This window comes from Xyrauchen texanus, chromosome 32, assembly GCF_025860055.1.
Source record: "Xyrauchen texanus isolate HMW12.3.18 chromosome 32, RBS_HiC_50CHRs, whole genome shotgun sequence".
NCBI lineage: Eukaryota > Metazoa > Chordata > Actinopteri > Cypriniformes > Catostomidae > Xyrauchen > Xyrauchen texanus.
In genome coordinates, this window is record NC_068307.1 from 21,863,453 (window position 1) to 21,871,345 (window position 7,893).

A 7,893-nucleotide genomic window follows, 5' to 3' on the forward strand; every position below is an offset into this window, starting at 1 on the left:
TGTTGAGAACCATCACTGAGGCGCGAGCGCCCTCTACGAGGCGCTTATATGCCCAAAAGTGGAAAGTGTTCAGTGACTGGTGTGATACCAAGAGCTTGAACCCCAAATCGTGCGAGATACCAAGTGTACTCGCCTTTTTGCAAGAGCTGCTGGAGGCGGGCCGCACACCCTCCACGCTCAAAGTCTATGTGGCTGCCATAGCGGCGTCACACAATCCTGATAAAGGACGCTCATTAGGGAAAAACGACCTAATCATTCGTTTCCTAAGAGGCGCTAGGAGGATGAACCCTCCTCGCCCCCCCTCGGTACCGATATGGGACCTGGCCACGGTCCTGGACGCACTCAAGAGTGCCCCATCGAACCTCTCCGAACCGTGCACCTTAAACAGCTCTCGCTCAAAACTGCGCTCTTGCTGGCACTCGCCTCAGTCAAGAGAGTGGGCGACCTGCACGCGCTGTCATCAAGCGCTGCTTGCCTGGAATTTGGACCTAACGACTGCAAAGTTGTCCTTAGGCCAAAGCACGGGTATATTCCTAAAGTGCTCTCCACACCCTTCAGAGTACAGGTGATATCTCTGGCAGCGCTATCGTCTTCAGCAGACGAAAGCGACGCTAATTTACTCTGCCCGGTCAGGGCGCTCAGAGTATACTTGGAACGTTCTGCCCCGTTCAGACAGATGGAACAATTATTCGTATGCTTTGGCGGCCGCACTAAAGGTCTCGCAGTTTCAAAGCAAAGAATATCGCGCTGGATAGTAGATGCTATAGCGCAGGCTTATGAAGCCAAGGGCCTTCAATGCCCCTTAGGTGTCAGAGCTCACTCTACGAGGAGCATGGCCACCTTGGGGCAAAGGCGCTTTGTATTATCCCATTATATAGCTCGCCGTTGGCCGGCTCGTTGAATAATCACTTTGCTTTAAGGCTCAGGCATCTGCCTCTGGCTTTATAGAGCGAAGTCAGCACGCACGGCGTTTTGCATGGTGTTCCCATAGCGTAAGCTACTTACGCAATAGGAGAGACCTCTCGAAAGGGAACGACTCGGTTACTAACTTAACCTCGGTTCCCTGAGAGGAGGGAACGAGTATTGCGTAAGCTGCCGTGCTTGTGCTTGGTCAGTCGCTTCAGTCGATTGAACCTAAAGAACTCTTATGACGGGGCGCCTAATATATAGCCTTAGCCACGCCCATCTTGGCGGGCTCTGATCGCGCGTTCAGAGTCGCCCCGTCATTGGTTCGAGCAAGTTGCCGCAGCACAGCCAATGACCGAGCTGCCTCGCTCATTGCTGTCTGCTGTGCAGCTGCAATGCGTTTTACATAAAGACTTCAATATTTCTCGAGAAAAGGATTTTTCCCATATCGTAAGCTACTTACGCAATACTCGTTCCCTCCTCTCAGGGAACCGAGGTTACGTTAGTAACCGAGTCGTTTTCAAGTTAAAAATAGTATTTATTAACAAGAAAGAATAAGTACAAAAATAATTTCCCCAGCTGGGGATCTTGTCTGCTTCACCCGTAAGCTCAGCTAAAAAAAAAAAAAATTCTCCTGTGTTCCCTTCTTTTCTACATTTCTGACCCAGGGTGTGTTCCTTTGCTCTCAGGTTTTTACTCTTTTGATTGGCTTATTTTTGCCACCGGGGCATCTCCAATATTCTAAGAGATAAGTTCCAATCATTCAGTTGGTTTGTTTTTGGTGCAGTGGGATTACTGGTTTTGCCTCCCATTGGTTCATTCTTATCAGTTTTTTGCCTAAAGAATTTCCAATGTAGAAAAATGTTTCTAGGTTCCCCTGCCTAAAGAATTTCCAATGTAAAAACTGTTTCTAGTTTCCCCTCATCTCCTGTGTCACAAATGCAGCTGCAGTTTATCACACCTTCACATTCACTTATCCTTTTAGCATTTTTGGTTTTAACATATATTTTCTAGTTAGTTACACACACCATTCATCATTTGTTAGCAGGCATACTTTAAGATTTGTCACACACATATATACTGATTAAGATTGTAACACATAACAGTAGTCAGACAGCGCTCACCCTTTCAGTCATAGCTCTCGTTCAGAGAGGGAGCAGTGTCTTCCAGATGTAATGACAGAAAACGTATCGGTTACCTAACGTAACCTCGGTTCTCTCTAGATGAGGGAACGAGTATTGCGTAAGCTAGCTTACGCTACGGGAAAGATTCATCTTTTCTGAGATATTGAAGCCAAACAATTATCCTTAATTTTTGTATCCATTGTCAACGCAGTGCGGCAGCTGCAGACCTTGAGCGAGCTAGCTAGCGAGCTCATAGGTTGCTCTGCGGCAACTGCTGCAGCCTATAGACGAGCTTGGGTGAACTCGCATCCAATGAGAGGCGTCCGCGCGCTCACTGCATCAAAGCCCGCCAAAATGGGCGTGACTAGAGTGCATATAAGCGTAGTTCGTAGGCTGGAACCCTGGTTTTCATTGACTGAAGCGAAAAGTCGCTGCGTGGCGCGAAGCACGGCCGGCTACGCAATACTCGTTCCCTCATCTAGAGAGAACCGAGGTTACGTTAGGTAACCGATACGTTCTCTTACGAGAGGTTCTCTCGTATTAGCGTAAGCTAGCTTACGCTACGGGAACCCATTGTCAACGCCGTGCGCACCAAGCATCCACTGTATGAGCCCCAGGGAATTAAGGGGGACCGGGGAGCCCTTATGTGTGGGGAAATAATATTTGGCCGGCAAGAATGCGGGTCATTGATTGTGTAATACATAAGCACATAGTAGGACGGGAACGACAGAGCGGCGGTGCCGGTCTGTGTGGAATGTGTCCCATCAGTGCAGCTCACCAGGGGAGCTGTAGCGTATTAAACCGCTAGTAGTTTTGCCTGCAGAGCGGGCACTTCCATATTGTAAAATCTGACAAAGGTGGAGGGGAAGTCCATCCCGCTGCCACACATATGTCGTGAATGGAAATTCCGCTGGACCATGCCCACGAGGATGCCATGCCTCTAGTGGAGTGAGCCCTAATGCCCAACGGGCATGGCAGGTCTTTTGACGCGTATGCAGCAGCAATAGCGTCCACTATCCATCTAGATAGTGTCTGTTTCGAGCGGCGAGACCTTTGGTGCGCCCTCGAACGAAACGAAAAGCTGCTCGGGCGTCTGAAAGCAGCGGAGCGCGCAGTATACAATCTCAGTGCTCTGACCGGGCAAAGGAGATTGGCGTCGCGTTCGCTATCCGGTGCTGGCAGCGCCGATAGGGAAATGACCTGTGCTCTGAAAGGAGTACCGATCACCTTGGGAACATAGCCGTGTCTAGGCTTTAAAATGACCTTGGAGTCACTTGGTCCAAACTCAAGACACGCAGCGCTGACAGACAGTGCGTGAAGGTCTCCCACACGTTTGACTGATGACAGGGCAGTCAGAAAAGCGGTTTTGAGTGAAAGGTATTTCAAATCCACGGATTGTAGTGGTTCGAAAGGGGGCTTTCATAGTTTTGAGAACTATAGAAAGATCCCAGATAGGAACCGATGGGGGCGCGGGGGTTCATCCTTCTAGCTCCCCTGAGGAAGCGGATGACCAGCTCGTTTTTACCCCATGACTGGCCGTGCAGGGGTTCAGCGAACGCCGCAACGGCCGCCACATACACTTTGAGCGTGGATGGGGATCTGCCCTTATCCAGCAGCTCTTGTAGAAATACGAGCAGCGATGACACCCCACATGTCCGTGGGTCCAGGTCTCTGTCGGTGCACCATTTTGAGAACACAGACCATTTTGACGCATAGAGTCTTCTCGTGGAAGGGGCTCTAGCGTGTATGATGGTGTTTATTACTCCTTCTGGCAGAGCGACGGGTAGTCGTTGATCACCACGCATGCAGCGCCAGCGCTCTGGGTGGGGATGCCAGATTGTGCCGCGAGCTTGAGAGAGGAGATCTGCTCTCACTGGGATGGGCCACGGCGCTGTCAGTGACAGCTGCGTAAGCTCCGGGAATCATGTCTGATTCTCCCAACGCGGGGCTATGAGGAGCACCGAGTGACGCGTTTCCTGATCCTCTGCATTACCTGTGGCAATAGCGAGGCGGGAGGGAAGGCGTAAAGCGGGCGTCTGGGCCAGTCCTGGGCCAGCGGCGTCCTCGCTTTCGAGAAAAATATTGGGCAGTGAGAGTTCTCTTTGGGCGCAAAGAGGTCTATCTCTGCTCTGCCGAATAGGTGCCATAACGTCTGGACTGTTTGAGCGTGCAGGGACCATTCCCCTGGGGAATATTGTCTCTGGACAGTCTGTCCGGACCGTCGTTCAGGTGGCCTGGCACGTGCGTCGCCCTCAGCGGCGCAGGTGGCACTGGGACCAACTCAGTATGCGTTTTGTCAGATGGAAGAGGTTCCTGGATCTGACACCGCCCTGACGGTTTAGGTAGGATACCACAGATCTGTTGTCCGAACGGACCAGGACGTGGTGACCCTGAATGACCGGGAGAAAGCGCACGAGCGCGTACTCGACCGCTATCATTTCCAGACAATTTATGTGAAGGAGCTTTTCCTGAACTGACCATAGGCCGAAAACCGGAGAGCCCTCGCGAGACCGCGCCCCAACCCGTGTTGGACGCGTCTGTCGAGATGACTTTCGGCGAGATACAGCTCCCATTGTCACTCCCCGCTGATACCATTCGGCCACTGTCCAGGGCTGCAGAGCTGATATGCAGGTCTGAGTCACCTTGATGGGCTGGCGGCCTGTGGCCCAAGCCCGGCGAGACGCTGGGTGTTTAGCCAATGCTGAAGCAGGCGCATGTGCAGTAAACCCAGCTGAAGTACTGCTGCGGCTGAGGCCATGTAACCTAGCACTCTCTGGAATTTCTTCAGAGGCGTGAGGCTGTTCATCTGAAAAGATGCGGCTAGTCGCTGAACACGGCGTGCGCGCTGTGTAGATAAGCGAGCTGTCATTGCCACGGAATCTAGTTCTATTCCCAGGAAGGAAATGGTCTGACTGGGCTGTAGTGAGCTCTTGGTCCAATTGACTGCAAGACCCAAACTGTTCAGATGGCTGAGGAGAACTGCTCTGTGAGACAGAAGCTCCATATGTGACTGAGCCATAATCAGCCAGTCGTCCAAATAGTTCAGAATTCGCAAACCCTGACTCCGCAGGGGTGCGGCGCCGCATCCATGCACTTCGTGAAAGTACGGGTGCTAAGGACAGGCCGAACGGAAGGACGGTGTATTGATAAACCTGGCCGTCAGGCGAATCTCAAGAATGGCCTGTGACGGGGATTTATCTGAATCTGAAAGTATGCATCTTTCAGATCGAGAGAAATAAACCAGTCCCCCTGGCGCACATGCGCGAGGAGTTTCCTGATTGTAAGCATTTTGAACGGTCTTTTTGCAAGCACCTTGTTCAAAACCCTGAGATCTAATATGGGTCTGAGGCCGCCCCAAGATTTTCTTGTTCCCAAGAAAATAACGGCTGTAAAACCCCGACTCGCTCAGAGAGGGTGGCACTTTTTCTATGGCCCTTTTGCACAGAAGGCTTGCTATTTCTGAACGAAGCATGCACGCTGCTTCCGTGTTCACAGTGGTTTCGAGCCGCGCTCTGAAGCGAGGGGGGCGGCGATCGAACTGTAGCAAATAGCCCTGTTGTATTTGTGCTTAACACCCACTTGGATATCCCTGGAATAGCTTCCCACGCTTTGAAGCGTAACGCTAGAGGGTGAATGGCCAATTCGCTCTGATTGCCGCACACAGAGCGCTGAACAAAATGTGTGAGCGCGTTTAGTGTGTTCATGCATGATTGCTCGCAGACAGCATGAACAGGCTGTTTTGTGAGTGACTTCCCGATTGGAATGAATGGGGAAAGACTCACATCTGTTACGCGATGCGCAAGCATAGTCATGGGCACGGGACTTACACACAGAGGAATGGTTGCTGGCCGTGTAACAGAGCAGGCAGAGAATGGGCGCGCGCACGCATTTGTGGGCGCATTTATTGACTCTAGCGCTCGAGCGGTTCGTAACCGCTTTATGTGAGCGTGCTCTGGTGGGGGCACGAGACATGCAGTGCTTGTGTGCAGAAGTGAACACTGGATTGTGGGCACATTTTCTACACATAGGGCTGGTCGTGTGACAGAGCGGGCAGAGAATGGGCGCACGCAAGCATTTGTGGGCGCCTTCATTGACTCTGACGCTCGGCGGTTCAGTAACCGCTTTATGAGAGCGTGCTCTGATAGGGGCACGGGATGTGTTATGCTTGTGTGTAGGGGCGAACACTGGGTTGTGGGCACTTTTTCTACACATAAGACATGTTTGCTCTTTACAAGATTTATTTGGGTCGCCGTGAAAACGGCGTTTGAGTCTGAGCAAGCGGGCAGTGTCACCGGCTTGTTGGCTGCTAAATTCACCACTGTAGTAGCCTGAGAGAAGGGGACTGACAGGGGTAAAGCTTTGACAGTGGTCTGGCCGGCGGGACTGAGCCATCATTTGTTCAACACAGTTAGGAAGACTTCGGCTGCTCGGGTTTCAGCGTTACCTTAGATCGAGGCCCGCGGGGCGGCGGTCTCGCGGCGGCTGTCTGAGCGCTGATCGAGGGCGGCCGCCCTGTCGGCGCTGAGAAGTCTGAGATTGTTCAACTGGGCGCTGTGAAGAGGCTCGTGCAGGAGGCTGATCACGTGAGCGGCCTGCAGAGGAGCTAGCGCGACGCGGCAGGAAGAGGTTCATGGCTTGGGTGGCTTTCTGGACTTCTGAGAAGCGGTCAACAATGCCACTCACCGCGGAGCCGAAGAGACCGGTTGGAGAGGCGGTGCGTTGAGGAACGTGGAGCGCTCTGCTTCTCCCATGTCGGCTAGTGTTAGCCATAAGTGTCTCTCGGTCACAGTCAGCGAGGCCATGCACTTCCCTAGAGCTTGGGCTGCAGCTTTGGTAGCCGAAGGGCGAGGTCTGTCGGCCGTAGATCAGTAACAGCCTCTGGGTGCCTGCCTTTCTCATCCCACTCCGAAGAAGGTCTGCTTGTAGGATCTGTAAAGCGGCCATTGAGTGCAGAGCAGATGCGGCTTGGCCGGCGGCGGAATAGGCGCGGCCAACATAGGCGGAAGTCGCTCTGCAGGCCTTAGACGGGAGCACAGGCTTGGAACGCCATCTCGCGGAGGGCGGACAAAGGTGTGCTGCTACCGAGTCCTCGACCGGGGGGATGGAGGAGTAGCCTCTCTCAGTGGCGCCATCCACCGACGCGAGAGAGGTGGAGACGTGTGAACGGGTCCTGGCTGAAAAAGGAGCGTTCCACGACTTTGCAAGCTCCGTATGTAATTCCGGCAGGAAGGGAGCGGCCGGGCCGCGGGTGTAGAGTGGCGATGGCTTTGAAGAAAGCAGCCGTCGAGTCTGTTGGGTGCCTGCTCAGGGGCGGTGACCACTCGAGCCCGAGGCGGTCGGCGGCCTGTGTGAGGAGGCGTGTTAACTCCCCTTCGACTCGGCGCGGGTCCTGCTGGATTCCTGGGCTGAGGAGGAGGCTTGGGAGCCTGTCCACTCCTCGCTGTCCGAAGCCATGATGGAACAGCGGCCCTTATCCTCCGCTCGTCATCCGAGATGGCAGCAGTGCGGCCGCTCGGCGGCAACTGCTTGGCGTCCGGGGCGGGGAGGGTGAAAGCAATGCTTTCGAGGGAGAGGCTCCGGCGAGGCAGTCGCTTCAACCACAGTTTCCGGCAGCCTTTGTGAGCGGCACTTCTTCCTCTTGCGGCTGAGGGTAAGGCGGCGTGGCGGTTTCTGCTTTGACCGCTTCGAGTCGAGCCTGCAGGGTCGACATCGGTAGCTCCTCGCAGAAATCGCATCCGCCCTCAGTGAGGGCGAGCTCTGCGTGCCCCAGTCCCAGGCAGAGAGCGCAGATGATGTGGCGGTTTCCTGTGCTGAGAAGGGCGCGACATGAGGCGCAAGTGGAGCGAGGCATCTTGAAAAAGAC